The sequence below is a fragment of the Podarcis gaigeae genome (genome assembly GCF_964106915.1).
Source record: "Podarcis gaigeae genome assembly, chromosome: 2".
Classification (NCBI taxonomy): domain Eukaryota; kingdom Metazoa; phylum Chordata; class Lepidosauria; order Squamata; family Lacertidae; genus Podarcis; species Podarcis gaigeae.
In genome coordinates, this window is record NC_139679.1 from 78389582 (window position 1) to 78405430 (window position 15849).

The 15849-nt window shown below is 40.4% G+C and overlaps 1 long non-coding RNA gene across 1 annotated transcript in view; it reads left to right on the top strand.

Moving 5' to 3' along the window:
• The window catches only part of LOC310838935, a 59692-nt gene extending 53022 nt beyond the window's left edge, over positions 1 to 6670 (top strand). Inside the window, exon 3 of the long non-coding RNA XR_014561231.1 lies at positions 6442 to 6670. This is a non-coding gene — a long non-coding RNA (uncharacterized lncRNA). The remainder of the gene's footprint in view (positions 1 to 6441) is intronic.
• The last annotated feature ends 9179 nt before the right edge of the window (positions 6671 to 15849 follow it).

Here is a 15849-nt window from a genome sequence, read left to right on the forward strand (position 1 = left end):
CTTCCCATTTAATTAGGAATTGCACACGTGAACCTGGTCAAGACAGCACCAAGGCCGTTACCCCTAGTTACCAGACAAGGAGTTCCAGGGGACGTCGAAGAAGAGGAGGAGATCGTGGCTACTCCCACAGCACACAGCACATGGCTTCAGTAATGGCGTTGATGCAAGGGCGTGGCCAAGGCAGCAATCTACGCTGGTTGATCGACAGTGGTGCATCTCACCACCTGGTGGCGCCATCTAGTGTCCGTTTGCAGAATTGCAGACATTTGCAAACCCTTAAAGTTGTGACAATGGCAGATTCAACTAAACGTTCCTTAGAGACCGTAGGCACAGTGTTCTTGAAATGTTTGCAAATAGAAATTGATGCCTACGTGCTAAAGGGATTGAAGGGGTGTATTTTGTCTGTGTCAGAACTTGATAGAAATGGGTTTAAAACTGTGTTTGAAAATGGGGTTTGCACTATTTCAAAAAATAACGTATCTCTTTTGCAGGTGGAATGCAGAGATGGGTTATATTATTTTGAGACAAGTCCAGATGGAGTTGAACAGGTTCATGCTGGTTGTGTGAACTCACCTACCCATAATTCTTGTGTCCATTTATGGCACCGCCGTCTGGGACATATTAATTTTCAGTATGTTAAAAGGCAACCTGAATTATCAGAAGGGTGCAAAATGCACAAATGTACTAAGTATTTGGATTGTACTGCATGCAAAAGGGCGAAGGTTCATAGATGCAGCTATCCCAGTTCAGATAGGAAATCTGACAAAGTATTCCAACTTGTGCATATGGACCTATGTGGCCCAATGCCTGTTGCTAGCATGGGAGGTTCGAGGTATGCACTGTGTCTCTCGGATGACAAAACAAAGGTTACATGGTTTTTTCCTCTCAAAACAAAAGCAGATACTGCAGAAACAGTTAAAAATTGGGTTCATGCAGTAGAACTTGAATTCGGTACTAGAGTACTTGCTTTTCAGACAGACAGAGGGTCAGAATTTACCAGGTCTGTGTTGCAGAATTTCTTTAAGAAAAAGGGAATTAAGCATCGTCTGTCTACACCTTATTCCCCCCAAGAAGGAGGCGTGGCCGAACGTAAAAACAGGGTTCTGCAAGAGTTGGCAAACTCTATGTTGTTTGATGCTAAACTCCCTCAAAGTTACTGGGCGGAAGCCTGGCAGGCGGCTACTCATATTCTGAACCGAGTATATAATTCTGTAATTGGCACTACCCCTTATTTTGCTTTATATGGGAAGAAGCCCAAAATTAATTACTTTCGGGTGTTTGGATGTCCAGCCTATGTACTTATCCCAAAAGCGTTAAGGAAAAAGGGAGGTCCAAGGGCTAGGAAACTCATCTTTTGTGGGTACGAACCACACGCCAAATCTTGGAGATTCGTGAACCCAAATGGGGATACTACAAGAGTGGTCCTCAGTAGGAGCGCTGAATTTTGTGAGCAATCTGGATGGACTCACTTACATGCTAACCCTGACATTTTGAGAGATGATTTAGGCATTTATGCTGAGAATGAAAGTCCAGAGAGTAGTGAGCCAGAAGAGGATGGTGCACATGGATCAGATGCAGATTCTGACCAGGCACAAGGTTCTTCTCCTAAGGTAGAAAAGCCAGAATCTAGGAGTGTTCCAACATCGCCAGTCAGTAGGCCTAGCAGACAGCAAAAGCGAAGCAGGTCGCCTGCAACACCAAGCCCAAGGGAGGTATCTAAACGGAGGTCTTTATCCCTAGGGGCGCATCCAGGTATAAAGTCTGAGACAGATTCTGACAGCCAACGGTCAGAGGCGGCACAAGAGGAACAATTGCGCAGGTCAAATCGTGCCACAAAGGGCAAGCCGCCAGAGCGGTTTAAGGTGACAAGTGTATACGTAAATATGGCACAGTGTGAGCCAGATAGCTATATGGATGTACAACAGCTTCCAAGCTCAGAAGCCGTAAAGTGGCAGGAAGCAATGGAAAAGGAGATGGCTTCAATGAAGTCTCTTGGTGTGTTTACAAGTACAGAGCTTCCGAAAGGGCAACAAGCTGTAGGTTGTCGATGGGTATATCGTTTAAAGCCCACAACTACTGAGGAGTTGCAATATAAAGCCCGACTAGTTGCAAAAGGGTTTTCGCAGCGCAAAGGTGTTCACTATTCTCAAATCTATGCACCTACTTCAAGATCAGAGTCACTAAGAATGCTTTTAGCCTCTTCAGCTAAGAAGGGAAATAAGCTGTTTCATTTTGATGTCAATGTGGCTTATTTAAATGCAGACTTACAGGAGGAAGTCTATATGACACCACCACCAGGTTTTGAAGGAGACAAGCCAAACCAGGTCTGGCTCCTACACAAATCCATTTATGGGTTGAAACAGTCCGCCCGTAATTGGAATTCCTGCTTAAACGATGCTCTAGAGAGCATGGGGTTCAGAAAGAGCGCAGCAGATGCGTGTCTTTATCTAAAAGGCTCGGGATGTGAACAAGAAGCAGTCTTGATATTTGTTGACGATTTATTATACAGTGGAAAGGATGATAAACTTGCACAACAATTTGCCACAAAGCTTGGAGAAAGGTTTCAGATAAAATCACTAGGCAATGTATCTGTTTATCTAGGAGTTAAAATTCAGCAAGATGAAAATGGGAACTATTGGCTCAGCCAAGAAGCTAAGATCCAGCAGTTGCTGGAAAGGTTTAAAATGGACAACTGTGCTGGTGTTAAAACCCCAATGGAGCTAAGTTACATAAAGGATGCTCAAGCCGAGCAACAGACAGAGTTCAGTAATCCCGGGGTTTACCAGTCAGCGATAGGCAGTCTACTCCACATTGCACAGTGGACTCGGCCCGATATAACATATGCTGTCAACATGCTGTGTAGACAAGCTGAAAAACCATCAATGCATGCTTGGCAAGGAGTAAAAATAGTTTTAAGGTATCTCCAAACTACCAAAAGGTTTCGCTTAAAACTATCAGCAGAGGGCAGCACACAACTTGAATGTTGGGCCGACAGCAGTTGGGCAGATGCTGGACCAGATAGAAAATCAGTGTCAGGAATGGCGATAAAATTTGGAAATGCACTAATTGGTTGGAGATCAAGAAAGCAATCACTTATAGCTTTAAGTTCAACTGAATCTGAGTTCAATGCATTATCAGATGTATGTAGAGAACTGGAATTTTATAAGCAACTGGTACAAGAATTGTTTGGAGAATGTTCCCTACCTATCAGAGTGTGGGAAGACAATCAACCTTGTATTAAACTAGCTAAATCAGGTCAATTCAAGGCACACACAAAACACTTGGATATCCGTTATCAAAATGTATGCCAAAGTGTAAAACAAGGTTTAATTGAACTAAAGTATTGTCCAAGCCAAGAAAACCTTGCAGACGGTTTTACGAAAGCTTTGAGTCCGCAATCTCATAAATGTTTCTGTTCAGGTTTAAATTTGAATTAAGGTTGGTACAGCTCAGTGTTACGAGCGAGAGGGGGTGTTGCTATCAAAGGGTTAAAAGGTAGCAGAAACGCTCTAATCACTGAGCAGCTGGAGGTCATTAGGCTTCCAGGAACATGAGTTTGTATAGTCTCCTGTGTGTGTGTTTGTTCTTTCTCTCTCTCCCCTTTTTGGGCGTGTTTGCTGAGATGTGTGGTTCTTCGCCAGGGTTGTTTTTTGTTTTGTAAATAAACCTTATCTTTGAGTTACAAACCGCATGCTCCAAGACTCCTCTTTGAAAAGATACTGCCTCTCCTGCCCTTCAACTGCTGTGCGAAATACTCTGCTGTAGTGGGACTTGTGACGATGGAAGCGCACTGGGCATTTACATTAAACTAATTAAAGTTTAATGGGACAGGATTGGACCTGAGACCTTTTGCATGCAAGGAGGTGCTCTACCAAGCAAGCAACAGTCTTTCCCCAAATGGACAATGTTGCACTGATGAAGAGACTAGAATACTAATGTACTTTTGGAAGGTTGTGAAATGACCTTCTGATTAGCTGTGTGACATATTGAATCAAAAGCTGGTGATCAGCTGCTTGGACTGGAGGAACAGGAGAAGAGGATGATACAGAACAAGAGCTAGAGAAGGAAATGCCATCAGACTGCATTCAGAAGCAAAATGCTAAGTCAGTGTTAGGGCTATTGAGCAGTGCTGAGAACAGATGCAAAACGCAATCATCTTCTCCTTGAAAACAACAGGGAATATGAATCCCAGTTCTGTGCAAAGAATGCGATAAGCCTTTGCCACATGATCGCCTTTTCCTTTGGGAGGTAGCACATTTTACATAACTCCTACAATTTTTTTTACTTCTAATGCAAGTCGTTATTTACATAGGCTGATCCTGTGATTAGCATTTCATCTCTTCCCATGTTTACAAACTTTTAGCATCTGTACAGATAAAATACTAGGTTGTTGGTTTTTTAAAAAACCCACTCCTAACAAACCTGATTCTGACTTCATAACTGAAATACTTTGCATTTGCCTTTGTTTGAAGGAGGTTTTGCTTAGAGTGTCAATTATCAAGCCATTGTCAACTTTAATCCTCCATAGAATCCTCTGTACAATTTTCTCTGCTTTGTGTCATTTAAAAATCCTAGGAATATAAAATGAAGAAATGCAAGCAGTTGAAAAATGTTGGATCAATAGTGCTACGGAATGCTACTTGTTTCTAGGACACTGTCACAAATTGCAAACTGTACAATGTCCCCAAATTTTAGCCAGTTATCACTTCCCGTTTTCCTCCTGGACATGAAAGGCTGGAACAATAAACTGTATTGTGGGGGGCAGGCGTAAATAGGTTGGCACAAACCATATGTTGTCTGGGAACCAAGGTTTCTGAATTGTTTTGTCAATCACACTTCATGTAATGCCACAGAAACAACTCCCCCCCAAAAAAACATTTCTGGGGTCCAAAATCACCCCCAGCATACACTGGAAATATCACTGGGGTACTACAGACATCCCAAAAACCATTAATGTGATTTTTAATATTGAGAATGGATTAGGATTAACTGGATTTACCCAATCGGACTCCCTCCAGATGTTATTGGACTACAGCTCCCATTAGCCCTAGCTAGCCCTAGCCCTGATGGTCAGGGATTATGGGAGTTGTAGTCAAACAACATTTGGGAGAAACCAGGTTGAGCAAAGGTTAGCAAAAATTAGGTTTTTATAGGAAAGGATTAATGAACAAGAGGGAATAAGAGGTTATACAATGATGCCAGGTGGGCTGGAGGGAGGAAAGAAGGTGCTGCCTTCTGCTTCATATTTTCCATTTATTGTTGTACCCATGAGAGCAGTTTGCATTATTACTGAATTTGCTAAAGCACTTTGTGACCTTTCGAGATGAAAGGTGTAATTTAACTGAAAGCGAAATTCTATTTATCAGTGCTTTACTATTGTAATGAATGTACAGATTCGGGCTTTGTGCTTAAGAGGGGCTGTCTGCTAGACAAGCAACATTTCTGGAGAACAACACCTAGCATAATATAGATTGCTTTGGCGAGAGAATGGCTGTGGACTAGCATTGTTCAGTGGGGACTATAGCTGAGAATCACTAATGCCTTTCTTCCAGCAAAGAGCTATTATTTGGGAATGTTTTTCACATTATGACTATGACATAGGATAACAGGCATTTGAATGTGTTTGCTCCTTCAGAAGGATCATATCTGGGGTTCATGGCTCTGAATATCAGTTTCAGGGAATCACAAATGGGAAGAGTGCTGCTTCACTCAGATACCATGGGCATCTAGTTGGCTACTGTGGGACCAGGATGCGGGACCATGATGGCCCTTTGGCCTGATCCAGCAAGGCTCTTCCAACGTTCCTATATAAGAATTTACTCTTCCTTCCTTCCTTCCTTCCTTCCTTCCTTCCAATGCAGAGAGCATTTCCATTCCTGATTATATGGACTCACATGCATATTATATATTATGCATTTTATTATATCCTGTATTTGCGTTTTCCAGATCCTGCTTTCAAATGGATGAAAAATTAACCAAGTTGACAAATATGTTCCAGGGTGAAACAGGGATGGGTTGTTCATATTTTGCGATTCTGACAAAGAGTTCAAGGACCCCATATTTTTTCAAAACTCCACAATTTTCTAGTCCTGATTGTGGCAAAGATGATGTGGGTATCTTTCCACATGTGTAATGCGTTACTTCAAAAGTTTGTGGAGGGCCTAAGACTTCCATTAATATTAGTGTGTAACAGCACCTAACAACTCCTATAAAATAGTTGTAACTTGTCCCAGAGAAAGGCAGGTAAATTTTTTAACAATAACAATAGTAATACATCAAATAGAATTTTGAGAACTATGAGTATTCCAAATGTGCTCATCCCATAAGTTGTATTATGTTACGTATATAATATATATTATATGTATTATGCATTATATTGGCAATTTTTATTTTTAGTCACTTTTCTAATTACCCCCAAAATTGAATCTACTTTATTCACAGCTGCTGCGGCATTTTCTGAGAGCTATCCAGTACAAGCACCAGACATCTTTCCTGGATAGCTCCTGCCAGTTCAGATGCTATAAGCATACCTCTATTTATTGTCTTGTCTGCTCCCATTTTATTAATGTACAGTAATGTATTCTTGCTGCCCACCACGAGATCAGTTTGATATAGAATGGGTTGTAAATATTGAAATAAAATAAGAAAAAAAGCAATCCTTACTTGGAAAGTTAGGTAATTGTCTCAAGAGAAGTTTGATTCAGAATATGGACCAAATACTACAACCTTCACTTTGTAGCATTCAAGTTCTGGACTCTTCAAACATCCTTTTATCTATGCAGTTGACAACATACACAGCTTCACAAATCAAAGATGTCACAGATGCTACAAGAAATATCATCCAAATCACTATCAAATAAGCTTGTATCAAGCTGTCAGAATGTCAGTTTAGTATCTGACCTGGAAGATGACACCTTCAGGATCATGCAAGAATTAGTAAGATGCCTAGATGATTTCTGTATTACCTACAGAAAATAAGTGAACACTTCTTGGCAGGAGAGTTTTTTTTGTTTTGTTTTTTAAATCTTTCTCAGGGATGTTTTGTTCCAAATGGAGCAAGGTTCACCACTCAAATTAAAATGTAGAATATAGGACAGAATGGTAATTTAGGGAAAGAAAAGAGCTAGAAAAAACAATGCAGGAGATAGCAGAGTGGAAATGTGGTTTCCATGACAACAAATCCACAAGAAGTCTTTATATTCATATTGTTTCTTATGATGGATGGGCCTGTTTGGGGCAGGCAGGGTGGGCTGGCAAATTAGGATTTATAATCTTATTAAAGAATTGTTCCTAGTTTGAAGCACATCTCTAAAAAGTATAAACGCACCAGGTGGCATGTAGCATAGAAACGTAGCGTAAGGTGCATCATGTTTCACACTGAACAAAGCATTAAGTGTCTGGGACGCTGGGACACATTTTGTGATGTGAAAATTGTTTTACCAACGCACCGTGTTCTCAATGATTCCTAAGCAGTAACTCCACTGTGGAAAATGTATACACGCTAAAATGTGAAACCAGCTTTGAACTGAATCATATTTCCTACTGAAAAGCACGAGTATTCTGCTCTAAAAATATACTATGTCAAGAAAACCAGCTGGACCTATTTGCTGCAATTTTCTGTGGCTTGTACATCAAGCTTGACCAAACCTATTGAGAATAATAAACTTGAATACATATTGAGGACCTATTTTGTGTGCCTGAAAGCAGATATACCGGTGGCCGCTCCCCTTTGAGGGCCCCAGGACACTTATTTGGGGAGGCGGGGAGTGCCATGGGACCACAGACACAATAGTTGCTGCAAGTTTTGTCTTACCACAACTGGCAACTTCGAGTGCTGCCTAACACAAAATGGTTATCATGGGTGAGAATTACAGCAACCAATGTATGGATAAATTCAATATTAATTTGTTAGAAAACAAACATTGTATTCTAAAAGCATTTGTTGTGATGTTTTTTAAAAACAACATCTCATTAAAACTACAAGCTTTCTTCTTTTATAAGAAAGCTCAGAGTATGAGCGCCATGAGAGCTGTGGATCTTGTACCACCATCCCCTCTGCACTTCCACCCCACAGTGGCCTTGCCAGCAGTAGCATTTTATTTTGGAATTAGAATTCCTACAATAATAATAATAATAATAATAATAATAATAATAATAATAATAATAATTTATTATTTGTACCCCGCCCATCTGGCTGGGTTTCCCCAGACACTCTGGGCAGCTTCCATAGAAACCAAAAATACATTAAAATATCACACACATTTAAAACTTCCCTGAATAGGGCTGCCTTAAGATGTCTTCTGAATGTCAGGTAGTTATTTATCACTTTGACATCTGATGGGAGGGCGTTCCACAGGGCAGGCGCCACTACCGAGAAGGCCCTCTGCCTGGTTCCCTGTAGCTTTGCTTCTCACAATGAGGGGACCGCCAGAAGGCCCTCGGAGCTACTGCTTCTCCCTCTCAATAAATTCAATTCTGCAGAGGAAATAGATATAAGTAGCAAATTATGAACCTCCACTTTTAAATTGCTTTGTTTTCCACTGTGAAGGACAGGATATTTTAACTCACCTACTTAGTTTTCTTTCAGGGCATATGAAATGAAACATAAACAAGCTAATATATAACAGGGGTAAAAAGCAAAAGGCATTCCTTGCTTTGGTTTATCAGTAATTTGGATTAGGAATAACAGGGAACTAAATACTGAAATCAATAGGCATCAGTGTACATTTTTGTGCATCCAGCAACCCGTTTTTCTTTTTTCTTTAAAAATAAAACCTTCCCAAATGTACATGTACAATAAATTGTTCAGTTATATATGGAGATTTAGACTGTTGGGTGGATATCAGTATCTCCAAGTCTGACATGTGAGAAGGCAGGAATAGACACAGGAATGAAAGGATGGACTCCACACCTTCTCAGATTATGTACTGCTTTACCAGAGTACAGCAGAGCATAGGCTTAGGTTGTTCTTTGTAGACTGTGTCTACGCTCAGACTTTGAATGCTGAGATGGGGGACTACCTAATGTTGAGATTGTATGCTACCCTGGCAAACATGAGTTTCCAAACCTGGCTTTGCTGAGGTACCACAGAGAGTTTAGAAATTTGTAGAATGAGAATCAGTGGGCAGGTGGGTGGTTATTTTTCTAGTCATCAGATTTATCTTCAACCTCAGGACCCAGTTGGTGATAAATTGCTGAAAAGCAGTCAGGACAGAATATTCAGGGGAGACACTGTGGAGACAAATGCCTCCCCTTGCCAATTCTCCTCTGTAAAAGCCAACCCCCAGATTAATATTATAAGGCAAACATGGAGTTGGAAACCCTGTATTTGTATTGCAGTATACAGTCCCTCCCCCAATGAGGTGGAAAGGAATAAACAATGAGAAAGTGCCTGGAGAAGGCAGAATGACAGAGGTGAGAATGGCATCCTCTTTATTAAAACCCACAAAATATATGCAAGCAACTGATCATATAGCAACTCTCAGTAGCCAGCAAGTTTGCTTTACAGAGTTAACTGTAGGAAAATCATGAAGACATTACTGGGCAGTGCATTATTCTGTATAGGAAGGGTATCTAGAAGGGATTAACAGGATGTTCTGAGTATCAGTAGAATTTCCCTGATGCACTGTCGAGGTTGATGATGTGAGCATTGCTATAGTACTTGCAAGGTCCTACAACTGTATTTCATCATTTACTGAGACTCATCATTTGAAACTGTTACAGAAGCAGGTGTGAAACACTGCTAATTGGATGGGTCACTTCGGTAGGGTTGCTTTGCAAGAGCATACAGTATTAATCTTCTGCTGCACTGGTTAGTGAGCCTGACAACGGAAACCAAATAGGCCATTAATTATTGTATCTGTTTCCATTAATAGCAACAAGGATTATCGTTTATACCAATTGTTGGTATCTCAAAGTAGTTTATAAGCATTTACCCCAGGAGAGGGGTAAGGTGCCACTAAGCTTACTCTGCAAGCTTGGAAGAGCAAAGAGAAAAAAGAGACCTGTTGCAAGCTCAGCTCTGATCTGAAGTTCTTTGCCCATATTATGCAAATATGCAAATATGCTTGACACAGTAATAGGTTAATATGTATTGGTAGTTAATACGTAGTAAAACATCTTATTTTGATTTCACACACTTTCCTGCAGATTTCAATTACCATTCTCACATTACTCATCAATACAGGGAAATACTCTTCTTGTATGTAATCAGTCTATATTATTGGACAACAGGGTCCTTTGCAGCTGTTCACTAAATTCTTTAAATCAACTATATCTATTCTGACATGCTGGCGCGGTTACTGATGGCAGGTCCTGCTTTGATCTGGATCTGAACTACTGTCTGCTTGAAGGTCCTGGAGGCAAAGAGCAGTTTTTGGCTCTTCCAGGAATCTATAGTAAATAGCACAGTCTTTCCTTTCGACCCAAACTCAGGGGTAATGAGAGCATTTAAAGGAAAGTAGAGAGGCGCAGGTTTGACATACCTTGCACAGGACTCTGCCTGAATATTAACAGAGGGCAGAGCTCTGATGTTGCCTCAGCACCAGTCAAATTGAGGCTGAGCCCTGTATATAGGAGGATGAGCTGCATTCTAACAGAAAGCTGTGCCTTCATTGAAAGGTCTTCATATAATGGGGTCATGTCCACTCCAGCGGTCTTTTACTCCAACAGAGCCGTGGAGGAAACTCCGGCCACACTGGGACTTCTGTGCTAGTCCTCCAAGTGTGACGGTGGCAGAGAGGCCTGAGAGGCACCGGCACCACAGATTTGTTTTGTGGAAGTGATTCTGGAGCTGACCCAGCTTGTCATTCCCCTTCTGATTCAGAGTCCTCAGCTTCATCCCCTGCAGAAAAGGGATCTGACACCAGGTTCATGATAGAAGATGCATGCTATCAAAATGGCTCTGTAAAATATATTTATTTTTACTCTCCATCAGGATTGGGCTGGTAAGCTCACTCACTCATAGCGCTAAAGGCAGATGGAAGGCATCCCTTGCAGGCAAGCCACTGAAATATCTACAACTTACATTTCTTTCCCTTGTGTTTTGGTTCATTTCTTGTCATCCGCCGTACCTAACCAGCAATGTAGCATAATGTTCAGATTCAAAAAAATATCAGAGCTGGCTGACTCCACCCACTCCCCCTCGTGCCACCCCCCCCCCCTCAATCTCAGGTTTAAAATTGGCACTCTCCATCAGAAGCTTTCTAATACCAAGGTAACAAGAGAGATTTCCAGTGCTGAGAGGTATTACTTTCTGTGGCCATCATAACTAAAATCCAAAAGCAATGAGCACCCTGTGTGGATCTGTAATTGCTACCTTATGTGGTCCCTGAGGTCCTGGTTTCAGCAAAGCAGCCATGTGTGCTACAGTCCATTTGCAAGCTCTTGGAATTGGATTATAGACTCATAAATTTGCCGCATGTTGTGTACACTCTCACTGAAACCCCAGAAGACCAGTTGAGTGTAAAGGCATTCCAGATGGGAATTTAAACGCTAAATTTCATGTCATATTATTTAACAGGTTAGTTTTTATCCCTCATTTACTTGCCATCTGTCATTACTTCAGTTTCCCAGCAAGACTGCCTGGGTCATGCACAAGCTTTTGAAAGCAGAAGGAAATTAATACTAATATCATCCTTGCTCATAAAATGCTGTATTTAAAAATAAAAATTGAAATTATACACATGTCGGAACTACTGAACATTTTAATCAGGATAACATTTGCTTTAATGCTGGGAAGCCTTAAATTATAGTTTCTGGTAACATGTTCTAATATATTGTATTTAAAATCTAAGGACAAGTTATTGGTCAGGTTTGCACTTTGGTTGTATCCTGTAGCATCTTTTTACTCTTTGACTAGTGGAGCCTTCTGTTAGAAGAGGGAGGGGAACATTATTATTATTATTAGATGATGTTGATGATGATGATGATGATTTGCCAATTCCCTGTGAACCTGTGAAGACTTTGCACACACCCAAACCCAAATTCACTTTAGGGGTTTGGGATTTCTCCTGGAATATTGTGGGAGCTGATGCAAAAATTACCTCTTTACTAATATTACTGATTATTGCTTAATGATAAAGATAATCCCATTCCACCCACAAATGAGAATGAAATCCTTTTGCACATGATAAAATACATATTTTGTGGGAAGAAAATAGGGATCTGGAAGCGTAATGCAGGTTGACAGAGTGGCACTGCAATTATTATTTAGTGTCATTCTAGTCATTTTTTGTTTTGTTTTTTAAAAACACCTCTGTGGAAGGTCCATTATGCCCCAAATGCATTACATATTAATAAAAAGTGCATTGTTTTTCAGTATCTTTGAGACTGGGTATCATTTTGGATCAAATCAGGTGAGCTTGGAATTTAGGAATCTGAGTTTGGCAGATTCTTCCCTTATCCCTAGTTGTACTGAAGATGAGGAATAAAATATAGCATGTTTATATGAGAACTGCAAGCTTTAATCAGTAGATTAATCAATTAATTTTTAAAGGCCAATTTTAATCAGTGAAAGCAATTTGTAATTGGGGAACTGAGAGTGCTACTGTTATACAGAATGGAAAGAATGTTACAGATGATATATCCTTATTCTAACAATGAGAGATAGCTTTTAATTTGCACATTGTTTCATGCAACCTTCACTAAATATCAGAAATGCTACCTATACAGAGAATTTGATAGCATGCATTTTAATTAAATGTACACATTAGTTTTAAAGGTGCATCATTAACTATGATACATAGGTATCAGTGAACAGTCTTAATCTACATGAATTAGTAGGTTTCTGCACAGGGAGCCTACAGATGGGTTTGGGTTCTTATGGTTTCTATATTTAATGATTTGGGGCTCCACCACCACCACCTCTTCATTGGATGAAGAGATTACATTTCCCTCTATTTATGACATTTGAAATCTGTGCATAACCACACATTTAATACAGCATTTAATATAGCATGGATAAATGCACTGGAATAACCAACAGTTGTGAATTCACAACATTGTTTCCTTCGCTCTGTGAAGTGTCTGGGCTTTTTCAAAAGTTATTTTGTGGCCAGGTAAATGCTTATCCACCTACACTCTGACTGTTTTATCAGGGTTTCTGCAAGTCCCCTATAGATTTATTTAAGGAATTTATACCTCACAGTCAGACCTCACACAGCTGTTCATATAATGAACAATGAACATTAGGAAAAATGGAATGATCAAATGGAAAAGACAACTGTTTCTTTATAAGAAGCTGGTTTTCCTTGCAGCAGCTCCCTCCCGCCCAAATTTATTGAATGCTCTCCCCAGGGGGACACACCAGGTACCAACCTTGTCCCTGGCACAGCAATAGACAAGGACGTTTTTGTTTTCCTGGCCATTTGGGCAGTAACTGTGATATGGTATTGCATTGTTAAATCTTTTTAAATTGGTTTATATGATCTTATCACTAATTTTGGTCCAGGCCTTTTAAAAAAAATTAATCAGAGTTCGTATCTGGACACCATGCTAAGATCAAAGTGAAACTAATGTTTCTTCTTTTCACTCCAATATAACACCTTGCATAGTTCCCACCTATAGTGGCTGTGGAATTTGTACAGCTAACACAACAGCCGGTTCCTAGGGTAACAGGTAGGAACTAGAGAAAATGAGAGAAGAGGAGATGGCCAGGAATGAGAATATTTGTGAGTTCGATGAAAAAGAACTCTGACTATTTCTGACCTTGCATTTGAAGAGAACATAAATAAGATACAAATAAGAGAAATGGGATGAGGAATGGCAAAGACTGCACTCAGTAAATTAATGCCAACAAGACATGCTTTTCTTCTGTTGCCATTAATTTTCTCATATGGCTTTTTAAAACTAACAGTAATCTCTGTTTTTAGATATGCTATTCCAATTTCCACCTTTTTTGTTCCAAGCATGAGCGTGGATGGACACCCGTTTGTAACAATGGATTTTTGAGCAGTTGTTTGCAAACAGGAGCCCAAACCTGATGTGTAGTGAACTCCGCACCATGTTGTGATGAGATTGTACATGACTGACTCAGCCTGTGCTAGCAAGGGTGGAAGTTATGAGTAAAATTCATGGTGGTCAAGGGTTCAATGGGCTCTGCACAGTACACCATACACATTTAAAGGAAATCCCTAGGGATAAAAATTTATAACTCATGTGGTGAAATAAATATAACTGGATGCATGCTAAGAAATAAGTTTAGGAATCTAAGTACAAGGACGAGCATTCAGTGATATGGTATTTGAATTGTAACTTTGTGCAATTAAGAACACAAATCAGTGAAGCACCATTGCAAGCAGAACTATAGAGCCAAGGATGGTAGGGACCCACTTTGTCAAGTGCAAAACAGAGTATAGGAGAAATGTTACCAGAACAAAAGGTTGTGTTTCTTTTCTCCCACTAACCATGCCTAACTTCAAAGAGCATGCAAGGCCATTTGGCAGCAGGAGTTTTTCAAAAAGTGCCAACTCTCAGCAACCTCACATTTGCTAGAAGTGTTCCAACACTAGGGAAACAGCATCCCACCAATAAAAACAACAACATCCCAATCATCTCTCCTTCAGGAACCAATCCAAAGCTCACTAAGGACATTGGGAACAAACAGGTTGACATCACTGTGAAATCATCTCTTCATTACTTTATTGCTTCAAGCACAGCACTACTCTATTGCAAAACCTCTCTGTAGAAAACAAGCAGCTTTTCATTACAAATGGAATGTATCTCAGTTCTTTTCTTAAATAGTGAACTCAAGTATCTGGCAATGAGAACCCAGAAGTGCTGGATCAAACTATTCAGTCTTAGTGGTTTTTATTTCTGTAAGTTTCAGGATGTGTGTGAAAATGCACCCCAGATATTGGATTAAACTTCTGGAGGAAAACCTGCAACAATCAAGAAGTGTCCTTACCTTTACAGATGACATGCCAAAGGTCTGTCTTTCTTTTCTTTTCTTTTCTTTTCTTTTCTTTTCTTTTCTTTTCTTTACAAACAAACATAACCTTCCCACTGTTTCATGCAGTGGCTTGGCTACTTTCTGCAACACTCTTGAGGTGGAATGCTCCAATGAGAGCAAAACTACATTAGGATGTGGCAAAATTCACAGAGGTATTCTTGAGAGAGAAGTATGGCCAATGGTGCATTCGCAGGTGCAATTCTGGAGAAAAGATGGCTGGTCCCATTGGCCAGTTTTTCATGAAGTGACCTCATTCCTGTGCATTCTGTCCCAGGAACCACTTTTGGGCTGTTGATCTGCTGCCCAAGGAATAGGTGTACAGGTGTAGTGCAGGTGGCGCTATGGTCTAAACCACTGAGCCTCTTGGACTTCCTGATCAGAAGGTCAGCGGTTTGAATCCCCACAATGGCGTGAGCTCCCATTGCTCTGTCTCAGCTCCTGCCAACCTAGCAGTCTGAAAGAATACCAGTGCAAGTAGATAAATAGGTACTGCTGTGGAGGGAAGGTAAACAGCATTTCCATGTGCTCTGGTTTCCATCACGGTGTTCTGTTGCACTAGAAGTGGTTTAGTCAATCTGGCCACATGACCTGGAAAGTTGTCTGTAGACAAACGCCAGCTCCCTCGGCCTGAAAGTGAGATGAGCGCTGCAACCCCATAGTCACCTTTGAAGGGACTTCCGGAGATCTGTTGTTTTATTGCTGACCTCTGCCTCACCTGAGCAATGACACTGATTTGTAAAACATGAAAATATGTGTTTTAAAAATAGATGGCTAACATAAAACCTTTTCACCATTCATGGTCAAGAATTTTGTCCAGACATAAATGTTGTCTGCTTATTTTCATTTTAAAAATAATTCAGTGAAGATTTACCAAAAAACACACAAAACCCTGCACTTCT